Genomic DNA, 15,461 nt, shown 5'->3' with positions numbered 1-15,461 from the left:
ATGCACAGTCTTTTATCTATAAGCCAATTAACATAACATAATAGACCAATATAGCGGCTTTAATAGCTTTTTTTTAAAAAAAAACTAACTTCTGTTTGTAAATTACCAATTGATTTGAATTGTTTTTGTTTAGTAACCTCAGCTAACCATACTTTCTCACAGTTGTTACCTTTAATATATTATTGGCTTTATCTGTTTACAGAGTCATCCCAAAGTACTGAGTACAATAGATATGGCTGGAAAAATTCCATCAGAACCTATAGGAGGACAGCTAAACACAGAACCAACAATACTTTAGTTTTATGAGCAATTCTGATATATAAAACTGTGGATGACAAAACTTTAAGTTGCCACATTTAAAATTATAAACTCATTAACCGACAAGAGGCATTTGCTTACTTCACAGTATTTTTGAAAGCACCTGTAGGATTTTACAAGAGTTGCATCACTGGAAATGGACCTGCCCTGGAGTCTAAGGACGCCCAGGTCAGAGCCACAGATCTTATTGGCTCTAAGCTGAAAAGCCCTTCACTTGGCCCAGCTTTCAAAGTGACCACTGCAACTGAGGAAATGGCCAAGTAGGGTCAGTAACATTGCAGGCAGAGCTGTATATTTCCTGTTGGAGTTGCCACTTGCCTTTACCTGGCCAGCTCTCCTCCCAGGCCAGCTAGGTAATGGAAGTCAACAGGGTGCCTTCCCCACGGAGGTTCACACCTCCTGTAGGATGTACCCTATGAAGAGAGATAAGTCTGGGCCTCATAATTTACAAGGCTTTAAAGCCCACCTGATTATTATCAAGCCCCTTCTGTCAGGTTCTATTTGCCTCTCAATCAGAAAACTTAATTGTAGCTCAGATAGCACCTTTCTTAGCTCCTCTAATAACAACTCTGTCCTCTGTATCTAGCCCACTTGAGCCTCATTCCTTTGTAACCATATCCTCTACTCTACCACCAATGACTCTACTCTCAACCTGTGTGTACTGATGGTCCTCTCCCCCACTTAATGTTGTTGTATGATTGTTCAGAATTTCTCTACAGACAAACCCCACTACCTGCAAAAGTTAGTGGCCTTTCTCCCAGTCTTGGCTGGAATCAGCTTTAAGCCACATCCATCAAACTGTCCTCACAAGGGTCCAGAGACAACCCCCCCCCCCAATTTCCTCTCCTCTATAAAATCCTCTCATTACCTGGTTATGCTACTCTTAGGATCATTGGTTACTAGTCTCACCCTGCCTTCTATACTACAGTGTCTAAGTCTTTACAGCAGGTGATAATGAAACAAACGAAGGCCTTCCGCAACCAGGCAGTCAACCAAATGCTGCTACAGGGATATACTCGGCTCCCCACCCAGGAGACAAAGGCTTGAGACATCTCCCCATGCCAGCGAAGAGTACATCATCGCCCATGTCTGCAGGAAGCAGCTCTAAAGACAGATCATCGTCCCTCTACCCCTCTTCGACTTTTGGGACTAATGTAATCCCATACAAACCTTGCTTTATAAAAAAGGGGGGAATGTTAGGAAACTGGCACAGTTGGCCGCATGGCCCAGCTACCTGAGCCAGGCTCCACCCCCGTCCTAATCAGATTGGCTGCTCCTGCTTCCCTGCCCGCCCTCAGGCAAAGTTTTAAAAGGGCCTGTTCCTGAACATGTGCTCTCTCTTGCCCCTTCTCTCCTGCTCTCTCTCGGTTCCTCTCTCCAGCCTCCTCCTCTGGGCTCTTGGCTCTGCTCTCCTCTTCTCTGCTTTATCTTATCTCCTTGCTAGCTCTTCTCCTCTCTGTCTCCCTCTCTTACAGTCTCCCTCCCTTTTTTCCTTCACCGCCCCTTCACTCCAGTCTGTAGGCTGTTCCCCAATAAACCCTTCCCCTTACCAAACAAACAAGCAAAAAAAAAAAAAAAACCCCAAAAACCTAGTTTCTGTTTTCCTTAATAGGGTAGGGCCTCATTTTAATGTAGGCATATAAAGCCTTCTCCATTTCTGTTACTTGATAAATGTTGATGCTGAACATCTGTAATTTAAAAATGAAACACTGTTTCACAAGCACTAGCTTTGCACCAAAACAAATATTTGGTGAAGTAAATAGGTTTGCAAACCAATCTCTGGTCCATCCTTACCACACTATACTATCCCATCACATTATATTTGTGTCTCTGTCTTGTACACATACATACACATACAAAATCATAAAAAAACTCTTGAAAATGTCATCTGCACATCCCAAAAAATTTTGACCAGATTAATTGTTCAAGAGGAAATGGTTCTTGAAGCCTTACACAGAATTAGGGACCTCATGTTCACTGTATCTTCAGACTCCTCAACACTTGTTGAATAAGAAAACGAATCTGTTCTAAAGTTCTGAACACCATCTGTTAAATGGAAATAGCAATGTATATTCTGTAAAGAAATAGAAAGGAAGAAGGGATATAAAGATAATGTGATTTTATTTCAGATAGACAGTCAGTATTTAAAAATGGAAGTTATATTGATGAATAGAAGATTAGACTTATGATCTGTTTAGTGTTGAATAGGAGAAAATAGAAATAGCATATAAAAAGATTCATATTCCTTATATTTACATTACATTCCAGAACATGGTGTTTTAGACTATGAGTTATTACAAAAAACTTTTTACTAGATATTCCAGCAACTTTTTGTTTTTATTCAGAGTTACGTGTTTTGGAGACTCGTACTCTTATGTTAAACAGGGATTTAGGTATTTTCCCCACAAAAATTATAAGGTGCTTAAGTATTTTGTTATGAGTGTGTTATTTGTGCATAAGCACACTTCTTAGTTATATCCAGTGTAACTCTTTTTCCCATTAATTAAAAATCTGACACTTTTCAGAAATTGGATAATCTGGATAATTAAATTTTATTTATGCTAATGTAATTCTATACCATTCAGTTACAAAGCTATGACTATCCCCAATAAGCATTTATGTGCACATAATAAGGATGTCTATGAATCTATATATAATATACCTAATACATAGAAATATGTCAATATATATATATTTATAACTATATAGACATACATAGGTCTATAAATATATATAAATTCATTTATATACACAAATATAGGTAGATATATATAATGTATATATATGGTTTGAAGATATCTTGATTTGAGCAACAATTCTTAGAAATTGTTAGTGACTAGAGATTGACATGTTATTTTAAGAATATGAAATCAGGTTAAAATATAATTTTAATATAGTTGAAATATATGAGTAAGAGCTTTATTGAAATTAATATTTTAAAGAGACAGAAAAATAAGATAAAAAAATAGACCAATTTAATATCATTATCAAAAACCTTAGATGTTCCTATTGTTATTTTATCCAATTTTTACTAGATCTTAATAAAAACAAAAAGCTAAAATTGTTTTTATATGAGTGTTACCATTTTAAAATGTATTTTTAACTGGAAAATAAATAAATTTTGTTTCGTTTTTCTGGGTGAAAATCTATAAAAGTGCCACACCAACCAAAACCTTAACATATGGGAATATTTTCAAATCCTGTTTATTTTGGAACTTGGATTTTTATTTCAGTATTTGGAAGGCATATTGGTGTAATGGTGTGTCTCATGTATAGTCCCACCAGTCATCACTGTAGTCTAGAATTTAGAATCTGCAGAAAAGTCTTTGTTAGAGGCATTACTGAGTTTTGAAAGGGCCATTTAACCATAATGATTTCAAAGTCAGATGTGTTTCCATTTCATTATTTCACCTTACTGAGTACTTTAATAAGAATTCCTGATTTGGGGTTAGTGTTGTGGCTTAGTGGGTTAAGCCTCCACCTTTGATGTCCTCATCCCGCATGGGTGCCAGTTCCTGTCCCGGTTGCTCCACCTCTGTTGCAGCTCCCTGTAATGTATGTGCCTGGGAAAATAGTGGAAGATGGCCCAAGTACTTGGAACCCTGCACCTACAAGGCAGACCCACAAGAAACTCCTGGTTTTGGCTTTGCCCAGCCCTGACCATTGCAACCATTTGGCGAGTGAACCAGCGGATGGAAGCTTGCTTTCTTTGTGTGTCTCTTCTTCTTTCACTAACTCCACTTTTCAAACAAATAAACTAAATTTTTAAAAAAGGGAATTGGTGATTTGTATATCCCAGGTCCTTTATAAAACTATTGATATTTTCAATTTTGATTGCCCAGAAGAGTTACAAGTTTTATGAATTCATGTATAACGGAGAGTTTCTACTTCATCATCTTTCATTTCTTCATTTCTTTCCTTCATTAATGGCTGACAACTCAATTTCACTTTCTTCACATGCATCAGTTCCTGTTTTATTCTTGGTTAAAATTTACAAGTGGTGACTGGCCTTTACTTCATTCAGGAAGACGTTACAGAAAGGGAGCAAAACTAATAATTTCATATTGCAGAATTCCAGAAGATCATGTCTTACTTTGTATAGCAATGCCCTCACCAAGCTTGAACTCCTGCAACATACAGATGATTGCCAGACAGCTTCTTTGAGCTGCCTTTATGTTGCCCACTATCCCACTATTACGTTATAGATAGTTTTTAACATTTTTGGAGTGAGGAAATAAAAGAGGAAAAGACAAACTAGAGAACCAAAGATAAAACTCTTCCCTTCAAATCCTTACAAGGAAAGTTGAAGTGAGTTTTCAAAATTATTTTGTTAATTTTTATTTTTTATTTTTATTTTTTGACAGGCACAGTGGATAGTGAGAGAGAGAGACAGAGAGAAAGGTCTTCCTTTTGCCGTTGGTTCACCCTCCAATGGCCACCATGGCTGGCGCGCTGCGGCCGGCGCACCGCGCTGATCCGAAGGCAGGAGCCAGGTGCTTCTCCTGGTCTCCCATGGGATGCAGGGCCCAAGCACTTGGGCCATCCTCCACTGCACTCCTGGGCCACAGCAGAGAGCTGGCCTGGAAGAGGGGCAACCTGGACAGAATCCGACCCCCCGACCAGGACTAGAACACAGTGTGCTGGCACCGCTAGGTGGAGGATTAGCCTATTGAGCCGCGGCGCCGGCCTTTGTTAATTCTTTTAAAAAATTTATTTGTTTATTTGAAAGTCAGAGTTACACAGAGAGAGGAGAAGCAGAGAGAGAGAGAGGTCTTCCATCCAATGGTTCACTCCCCAATTGGTCGCAACAGCCGCAGCTACACCTATGTGAAGCCAGGAACCAGGAGCCTCTCTGGGTCTCCCACATGGGTGCAGGGGCCCAAGAACTTGGGCCATCTTCCACTGCTTTCCCAGGTCATAGCCGAGAGCTGGATTGGAAGTGGAGCAGCCTGGTCTCAAACGCGCGCCCATAGGGGATGCTGGTGCTTCAGGCCAGGGTGTTAACCCACTGTGCCACGTCGCCAGCTTCCGATTATTTTGTTATTATTATTAATATTATTATTTATCTGAAAGAAAAAGTGAGAAAGGGGGGGAGAGAGAGAGAGAGATCTGCCATCTGCTGTTCATTTTCTAGATGCCTGCACAGCAAGAACTGCACCAAGCCAAAGAACCTGAAACCCAATCCAGGTCTCCCACAAGAGTGGCAGGAACCCAGTTATTTAAGTCAATATCTGATGCCTCCCAGGCTGTGCATTACCAGGGAGCTGAATTAGAAGGAATGGGACCAGGACTCAAAACACGTAGTTCCATGTAGGCTTCACGCATCTGAGTGGCATCTTTCTTAACCACTGTGCCAAATGCCGGTCTCTGAAGTGGCTTTTTGAAATGAATTATCCCATCTTGGAAAAGTGCTCAGATGTCATTGTATACATTTCCTTGTCACAGGGAAGTTTCGGGGAAAAAATGTGCAGCGTGGTAGCACTGTGTCATAGTTTGAATCCTTGTTTTGAATCCTGCTTCTACTCCTTACCACTGTATGATCCTACAGAAGTTGCCGTCATATAAAATGAATGTAATAATTGCACCAGTATTACAGCATTGTTATGGATATTAAATAAGTTAATACTTATTAAATCATCAGAAGAGAATATGAAACATAGTAAACATTGTACTGTAAGTATATGTCAAAGGTAGATACAATCAGAAAATAAAAACTCAAGGAGACTTCCAGCATGTCAGTTTTTCAAGTTCAAATACTAGCTTTCCAAAACAACCCTTCTTAATTTTGAGAGGGTCCAATATTGTTGATTAAATGTTTAAATGATGTTTATTACAGCTAATATATTCATTTTTAGACAGGTCAAATTTATGAAGCAGCAAAGTTGTAATATTGTATGTAGCATGTGCAATTTATAGTGCATCTGGGTCCCTTTATAATCCACACATAACATTCATTTATGCCCATTTTGTGGGACTAGGAATACCATGGTGATATTTAAAATTATTATAAGGGCTTAACGATGTCCTATCTTTGTCTTACAGCGTATTGTTGATCATATCTGTGATTTATTTGAAAAATGAATCTTTGTTCAGGAGCACAACATCCAATTACAGAATTACTCCTAGGGGAAAATACAAGCTGTTTTATGGTGTGGTTTCCAGGAATGCATTGTGGAATGAAGTGGAAATTGCTTACATCAATTTTGTTTTCTTTTATTTATTTTGAAGTGATTCCTGCCTTCAAATTTTGCCACCTTTGTTTATTAAATAAGTCACCATTTCCTTGTACTTCTTCAAGCAGCCCATTCATTCCTTGATCTTTCTGTTGCCTTTGCCTGAACTTCCCCTAGCTTTACTTGATTTAATTAGTATCAATTGTCAGTGGTCAGTAATGTTAGATTGTTCTGTAAGGCTCCATCAATGGCCTCTGATGGCATTAATGTAAATCCTAGTCATTCTCAGATGCCTGAAAACTTTGCTTAAAAGTGGTCTCAACTACAAAGACATAAGTTCCTTCTCATCTCCCTATCATATCCCAGTTTCTTCATTTCATTACAGAAGACATGGGGATATAGAAAGAGCATATGTAAGAGCTCCAAAGATGATTAAAGGTTTGAAAAGTAATTCTTAAGAGAAAGTGTCAAATGGATTTGGACTGCTGCCCAGCGATTTCTCTGCACCCATATTCATTTGGTATCCATCTAGCTCTCCTTACCCCATCTGGAAGCTCAGCTCCACTCTTGTTGCTGGAACCAGGCCAGCCCACATTGAAAACTAAATGAGCCCTGCATCCATTTCTTACCTAACAGATCCAAGCTAAACGAGTTTCGTGGTCCCATCAATTGGTCTGTTTTCTGCTTCCAGTCTTCCTTTTACAGGGCATATCCATATGTCTATAACCTCCTATTCCCTTTGTGTCCAAATGTCTTGATAGTACTTGTGTGTGTGTGTGTGTGTGTCTGTGTGTTTAAGATTTATTTATTTGAAAGGCAGAGAGAGAGAGAGCACTTCCATCCACTGTTTTTCTCCCCTCAAATGATGGCAACATTCAGTGATGGTCCAGGCCCAAGCAGGGAGCCAAGAAGTCTATCCAGATCTCCTGTATGTTTGGCAGGAACACAGTCTTCAGGGCAATCATCTGCTATCTCTCAGGCACATTAGCAGGAAGCTGGATTGGAAGCAGAGAAGCCTGTACTTGAACCAACTGTTCCTGGATTCCATGACTACATTGTTAAACAGGATGGAACTATGGAACTAAGCAGAGATCCAATCACAGGGGTTGATGCTGTTCAAAAAAAAAAAAAAAAAAGACTACACATTGGGGACTGTGTTGTGCTGCACTGGGTTAAGCTGTCGTTGCCATCATGGAATCCAGCAGAGTCCTCAGATAACCCAAGAATGCAACAAAATCTCGTATTTTTCTTATTAACCAGTAGAGACAGTTTGCCAGTCATAGGGAACTTTAGATTTATAGTGAAATGCAAGATTACAGATGTTCTTAGAGCATTTAGATATGCAGATTAATTAACACTTAATCTTAGCCAAATGGCCAAGAAGAAATGCAGGTTAGTTAAGAGATTAGAACTGGAAGTTCGAGCTTGGGATTCATCATGTATATCCTAACGTTTTAATCCTCCTTGCTTCATGGCCAAAAATTGCTCTTGCCACTCAATGTTGCCGAAGTTATGTTCCTAGTCTTTATCATGTATTGAAGACTCTGTGATATATATTCATTCCTTTAAATTCCCACAGGCTTCTTTCCCCCATCTCTCAAAGGAAACTGGACTACTGCTTTGTTTCCTAAACCTCTCACCATAGCCACCTTGGTGCTTTCATTCCTTGTGCTGTCTGCAGTTAGCAGCATCCCTTCACCCCTATCAGAATAACATCTTCCTTTTGAGGCAGATTTCAAATGCCACTTCGACCATGATTCATTTTCTTTTCTCTTCATCCAGATGTGATTTCAAATGCCTCTCAATTCATGTAGTAATTTGTTTTGGCATATTTTATTGATTCTATTCAATTTGGTCTTGGATTACTGATGTATAAATATATACATCATATATCCAATACAATGAATACATACATATATCCAATATAATTAATTAGAGGGGTCAAAACATTCTGAAATGCCTAAAATACTAACACCCATTATGAGAAGGCTAATAAAATAAGGGTCGGGGAGTCTCTGTAGCTGGCTTGCCTGTAGTTCCTAAGAGCTGGATGCTGAAAACAACCCATCCAGACCTTGGGTATGGTCTGGTGATACCTGATGATCAACGTCCGTAGAAAACTAAGTATCACTGAGACTGACTCTGGATCCTGCTTGTTGGAACTTGGAGAACACCAGCAGTGATTTCAGGACTCCACTCTAATTAATGCTCCTTTTGTCACCCTAATTCAAAGACTCTGGGAGAAGCCTGGGACTTTTCCATCTTCTAAAGTTCAATGCTTGCTAAGTTCTGCTGGTCTTCGACTTCCCTCCACAATTAAACAGTCATCCTCAGAATAGAAGGTCTTTAATTCTAACTACATCCTTTTCCTGATGAGTTAGAAGAAAGAGTATGAGCAACATGTATTAGCTAATTGACAATAATCAATGTCCTAATTTCCTTTACTGCTGAGGTTCCTTTGTATAGAAATTTACTGTGTATGTATTGAAGGCTTCACCAGGGCAGGGGATTCTCTTTGAAATCCAGCACTGGGTAGTATAATGCATTCATATATGTTGTGTACAGTTTTTTTCTGTTAATTGGATTGAGCCTGAATGGACTCTCCAAACAAGAGAGTTTATTGGTTGGGGACTTTCTTAGGAAGAAATATAGAAAATCTAATGATGTCATAGAAGCTAGGCACCACAGTTCATTTGCAAATATAGTTGAACAAATCATACAAACTCGAGCTTGGATCATGATCATTAAATACCCATGTTAATGCACAAGACACAAGACTATTTTTCACACAACAAATTATTGATCACCTATAATGAGCCAAGTTCTGGATGTTAGGACTACCTCAGTGTAAATCACAGATACAATTCCAGATCTCATAGAATTTCCAAACTAAAGCCGAATTCTTACTTTGTTCTTTAACTGTGAAAATGTCAACAGCGTGCTTTACACAAACGTTATAAAATTCTCCTGTGTCCTAAAGATTAAAAAGAAGACCCTGTGGGGGCTGGTGCTATAGCCTAGTGGGTTAAGCTGCCAGCTGCAGTGCCAGCATCCCATATGGTTGCTGATTCGAGTCCTGGCTGCTTCACTTCCAGTTCAACTCCCTGCTATTGCTGGGAAAACAATGAAAGATTTCCAAAGTGTTTGGGCCCCTGCCACCCACATGGGAGGATATGTTGAGTTTCAAACTCCTGGCTTTGGCCTGGTCTAGCCCTGGCCATTGTGGAGTGAACCAGCAGATGGAAGTTCTCTTTTCTTCTCTCTGTCTAGCCCTCTTTCTTTGTAACTCTGCCTTTCAAATTAAATAAATAAATCTTTTCAAAAATAAAATATCCTGTGAGGTTTCAGAAATGGTAGATTAGGAGTATCTACACTTATATTCCAATTCACTTGCCCTAAAGAGAACTAAACACAGGACAACTTTTTAAGTCTAATTGGAGTAACTGGAATAGATGAGTTTTGCTGTCTTTTGAGAAGCACTGGGCACCTTCTTCACAGTTTCCTCAAATAACCACCTTATTCACCTGCTCTTTGACTTTAACTTGGTCCTCAGAAATGTCATTTGTGTAAGAATGCACATGTATATTTTTAAGCCATTGCAAAGTTTATTTTTATTTTAAATCACAGATACTCTTCAGGGGATAAAGCAAACTCAATTATTATCGGTTATGAATATAATTAGTTTCTCTGCCTCCTTCATGGTATCTAGCTAAGATCCCTGGGCAACCAGCTCCTATTGTGCCAAATACTGGGCTAAACATTATTTCTGCACCTAAGAAACATAGAATTTACCCTTTTTCTTACTTTGATGCTTTCTTTTGTTACCTTGTCCCAATAATAATTTCAGCTTTTCACATTCCCATCCAAATTTGAAGTACAGTGGGTCAGAAATGGTCCTGTGAGAATCTTTCCTGTGGCTTTTCACCTCTACCTGTAGGTCTGTGTGAGGGATACAACTTCAGTGTCACCGATGTATCATCATCAAATTATGATACAGTTTTAAAGTAAATAAAAATTTCTGGAATATGTATATATATAGAAAGAGAATCTGGAGAATTGGTTCCTTTACTTCCTACTTATACATTTGTAAGTACAGGATGAGCTCTTTCTCTTTTTTTTTGCTCCAATTCTGAATATGAACAAACGACCTTGAGATATTTGAAGTGCCTCAAGGAACTTCTGTACTTGCTCTCCATGGCATCTCAGCACTTAACTAATTGTGCCTATAACGTGATGCTTTGAGGGCTCACTTAAGAAGAGAAGAGGGTTCAGGTGCCTCTCTGGATGAAAATGATGAATTTTGGATGCATATTTCCAACAGATGGACAGGGCCTTAAGAAGGCAGCAGGTGGAGAAGGCAGCAGGAAAGCAAAGCCACTTGCATGAGCACTTGACATTAATTACACCTGTTGGAATTCTAACCCAGCCTTTTGTTTTCAGATGTGCTCTCAATATAATCACCCAGAGGAGAGAGGGGAAAGAAAAGCAGCTGAGCATTGTAAACAGGAACCGGAGCACTTGTACTCAGAACAAGGGAAAATGAGTGGACGAGGGGGTTTCTCTGGCTCAAATCCTTCAATTAGTCACAAGTCCAAAAATTGGAGCTGGGAGCGCCACTACTAGAGGATTCCAGCTTGGAGCTGAGCAGAACAATTTAAACCCTGAACATTTAGAATTGTGAAAGTAGGAGGATGCATTGAGTTTTTCAGAAATGGCACTTGGTGCTGTGTATCTGAAGAGGTTAAACACACATTTTCTGATTCTTGACATTTTCTGAATATATTCAAAAACACTTTCTTGGGCCATTTGATGATTTTTTTTTAGTGCTTAAGATTATTCATTTGTTTGTGAGTATAAAATGGGATCCTAGGTCCCTTGGCCTGTGATCCTGTTAACCAACAGCCTGTGTCTTCTCTGTTGTTATGAGACGCAACAACATTCATAACAAACTTGGACCGTTGGCTGAAGCTGCCTGTATATTATCTGCTCTTAATATCTGTTCTCTCTGAAATGAGTATATGTGTTTCACAAACTGCTATTTATCATTTAAACTTTTACTTATTTATTTATATTTATTTTTAAAGCAAGGGAGAAAATAGAGAGATATTATCCGTATAGAAGTTCACTCTCAGATGTCTGCAAATGTTCAGATTGGCCCAGGCTGAAGCCAGGACACAAGAATTTAATCCACATCTCCCACATGGATGGCAATGACCCAAGTACTTGAGACATCACCTGTTGCCTCAAAGGCTGTATATAATTCAGAAGCTGGAAAAAGAAAAAAACACAGTCAGGACTCAAAGCCAGGTACTCTGATTTGGGAAGCAGACTACTCAAGAGGTAACTTCCCCCGATGCCAAATGCAGCCCTTGTTCATCATTAAATGCCGACTCAGGGGTTCATTCTGCACTAAAGCCTTCACTGATTGTCCTAGGCAGACTCAATCTTCTTTTTCTGCAAAGTCATAGCATCCATCTCTCACATAAATAAACTCAAAAGGATGAAAGACTTAAGTTTAAGGCCTGAAGCAATAGAAGAACTAGAAGAAAACAAAGGGGAAAAACTGTATGGCATTGATCTGGGCAAGATTTTTTTTTGGATAAAACTTCAAAAGAACAGGGAAAAGCAAAATTAGATATATTTGATTATATCGAATTATAAGTAATCCAATTTTTAAAAAAGATTTTATTTATTTTATTTAAGAGTTCGTTAGAGTTACAGACAATGAGAAGGAGAGACAGAAAAGTCTTCCTTCCATTGGTTCACTCCCCAGTTGGCTGCAGCAGCCGGAGCTGTGCCCATCCGAAGCCAGGAGCTAGGCGCCTCTTCCAGCTCTCTCACATGGGTATAGGGGCCCAAGCACTTGGGCCATCTTCTACTGCTTTCCCAGGCCATAGCAGAGAGCTGGACTGGAAGAGGGGCAGCCGGGACTAGAACCCAGCGTCCATATGGGATGCCAGCGCCACAGGCGGAGGATTAACCTGCTGGAGCTGAAGTCCAAGGCGTCCCTCAATGCTGGTGCCAACATGCTGTCAGTCAGACCCCTTTATCTGAAAAACCACAGGCCAGGAACTGGATGCCTTTACTTCTATCTTTCTTCGCTCACAGCAGTTCTGGCACTCCTTATGTCTAAGGTGCTAGCTGTTCAGCCAGGTGAACGTCTTGCTTCTTCCCTCCCTCCCATCTTCCATTACTCAAATAATCCAATTTTAATTTGGATTATAAACTAAGACACTTCTACATGGCAATGGAAATGAACAACTGAGTAGAAGATGGAATGGGAGAAAATATTTGCAAACTTGCATCTGACAAGGTGCTAATATGCAAAATATAAAGGGAACTCAGTAGCAAAATAATAATAATTTGTTTAAAAACCAACAAAAGGGGGCTGGAACTGTAGAATGATGGGTTACGCTGCCACCTGGAATGCTGGCAACCCATATGGACTCCAGTTCGATTCGTGGCTGCTCTACTTCCAGTCCAGCTTCCTGCTAATGCATCTGGAAAAATAGCACTCACATGGGAGACCCAGAAAAAGCTCCTGGTTCCTGTCTTTGGCTTGGACCACCCCTGAGCATTGTGGCCATTTGAGGAGTAAGCCAGTGGAATGAAGGGCTCCCCCTTTCTCTGTAAGTCTGCCTTTCAAATAAATAAATAAATCTCTAAAAAAATCAATGACAAAATTTCTGAATAGACATTTCTCAGAATAACACATGCAAAAGGCCAGCAGGCACATGAAAACATGCTCATATCATCAATCATCAGGGAGATGCAGATCAGGTATCACAATACTCCGGTCAGACTAGCTATTTCAAAGTGACCAAAAATAGCAAATTCTACCCTGGATGTAGAGAAAGAGGAATTTCTACCCATCACTGATAGAAATGTGCATTGGTATAGGCTTTATGAAAAACAGAATGGCAATTTAAAAAAATAGACTACTGTATGATTTACTCTGCACAGTATATATCGAAAGGAAATAAACCAGTGTATCAAAAAGGTTTCTACATTCTTATGCTTATTAAAGCACTGTTCACAACAGCCAAGATATGAAATCATACTAAATCAATTACTGTTTATGTACCAAATGGAATACTATTCAGGCACAAAAAAGGATGATTTGTAGTAACAGTCAAATTTGGAGGAAGTGATATTGAGTAAATAATAGTTTTGCCAATGCAATAAATTCAAGCAAACAAAGTAAAAACTTACTTGAGATTGAAATTTCTGCAAAAACCTAGGACAGAGAACATAATTTATCATGGGAAGCATTATATCCAATGAGAAAATGACACAAGAATCAGCCATTGATTTAGTTTCTGAACTTTTTATCCAAGTTTTCTTTTTTTAGAGATCATATCACTAAGTTCTGTTTTCCTTTTTTCTGCAGTCATTTTTTAAAAAGAGGTGCTTTTTACAATTCACTGTTCTTTGAACAAAAAAATAGTGGTTATATATTTTGAAAAGTACTTATATTTGATTTGTATTTATTGAAAAGTTACTATATATGTCAAACCCCTAATGTACATGTAGTAGAATTAGAGAGTGCTCAGGGCTGGGTAACAATAGAAATAATGTTATTTCAGAAGAAAGTTATAAAAGTGAGGTACCAGTACTGTGGCAACGTGAGTTAAGCCACAGCTTGCAACATTGACATACCATACCAGAGTGCCAACTCAAGTCCTGGCTACCCCACTTCCCATCCAGCTTCCTGCTAGTGTGCCCGGGAAGGCAGCAGAAAATGGCCCAAATGCATGGGCCCCTGACACCCATGTAGGAGACCCAGATAGAATTCTTAAATCTTGGGTTCAAGCTGGCCTAGCTCTGACTGTTGTGATCATTTGGATATGAACCAGTGGCTGGAAGATCTCTCTTTATCTCTTATGCTCTACCTTTCACATAAATAGATAAATATGTTAAAATGTGTTTTTCAGAGGTAGTATATGTTAGGAATAATTTTAATTATATATACTATGTAAAATATATAATATATACTAATTTAATAATATCACTGACCTTTATTTTAATATGTTCATATGTGCTTCACTGGATTTTATACTTTTTAATTGCATGTACTTTTTTTAAGGCACTCCCATCTAATTGAGGTGGAAGCATTCTCAGATTTCTCATCAATTGCTTTGTCCAGTTTGAATGGAAAACTGTGGGTTTATTCCAACACATGTAAAACTGTAGGCAGATATTCCTGGAAGGACTATGGTGAAACATCCCTTCAGGGAAGCCTTGTCTCCCTGCCTACCATCAAATTTGTTTTAAAGCAGTCAGGGTATATACAGCCTTGGGTTGGATAGAGAGGGTTTGTGGGATTATCAGTTAGCTCTTGCTCCCTGGAAGAGTGACATCTAATGAGCTCATTTTCCGTTTGGAGGTTTGGCTCTTGTGGAGAAAGATTAATATGATTTATATAAAATTATGTATATAAGGCTTTAAAAGTTAATATTGTGGAAGAGTCTGGACAACTAGTATACATTATTATCTATGAGTTTTTGATTTTAGGTCATCATAGACTCAAGGAGTTCTTGTGACAAATAAGATAGCAAAAGGTTAATTACAAAATGGAAAGGTCTTAATTTACTGTGAAAACCAGCAATAGGAACTGAAATTTAGCTTCTCAGTAACTGTGAATACAGACACTTGGCTGAATGTTTGGAATATGAACATATTGAATGATTGAAAGAAAAAATATGTATAATTGACCCCTGGACTTCCCATGGTGTTGTAGGAGGAGCTCTGTAAGAAGCAAGGGCAGAATGTCAGCTCGGAATAAATTCCCCTTGCCTTATTAATAACACTGTGACTTTGTGGCTGCCCAGGAAATATCTGTGCCGGTGAAAACCCCAAAACATGTTCAAAAGGTTACAATTTAGCCGGCGCCGTGGCTCACTAGGCTAATCCTCCACCTTGCGGCGCCGGCACACCGGGTTCTAGTCCCGGTTGGGGCGCCGGATTCTG

At 39.1% G+C, this 15,461-nt stretch overlaps 1 protein-coding gene and 1 long non-coding RNA gene across 7 annotated transcripts in view; both read left to right on the top strand.

Annotated features, from left to right (window-relative positions):
* NKAIN2 (sodium/potassium transporting ATPase interacting 2) overlaps positions 1-15,461 on the top strand; it is a 1,172,348-nt gene that overhangs the window by 210,338 nt on the left and 946,549 nt on the right. The gene's annotated exons all lie outside the window — the stretch shown is intronic.
* The window catches only part of LOC138849786 (uncharacterized), a 65,086-nt gene that overhangs the window by 23,278 nt on the left and 26,347 nt on the right, over positions 1-15,461 (top strand). Inside the window, exon 1 of the long non-coding RNA XR_011388955.1 lies at positions 1-15,364. This exon is cut by the window's left edge and continues 23,278 nt beyond it. This is a non-coding gene — a long non-coding RNA (uncharacterized lncRNA). The remainder of the gene's footprint in view (positions 15,365-15,461) is intronic.

This window comes from Oryctolagus cuniculus, chromosome 5, assembly GCF_964237555.1.
Source record: "Oryctolagus cuniculus chromosome 5, mOryCun1.1, whole genome shotgun sequence".
In the NCBI taxonomy this organism is placed as follows: domain Eukaryota; kingdom Metazoa; phylum Chordata; class Mammalia; order Lagomorpha; family Leporidae; genus Oryctolagus; species Oryctolagus cuniculus.
Note: the sequence above shows the minus strand (reverse complement) of the source record. Positions and strands in the feature narration are given on the sequence as shown.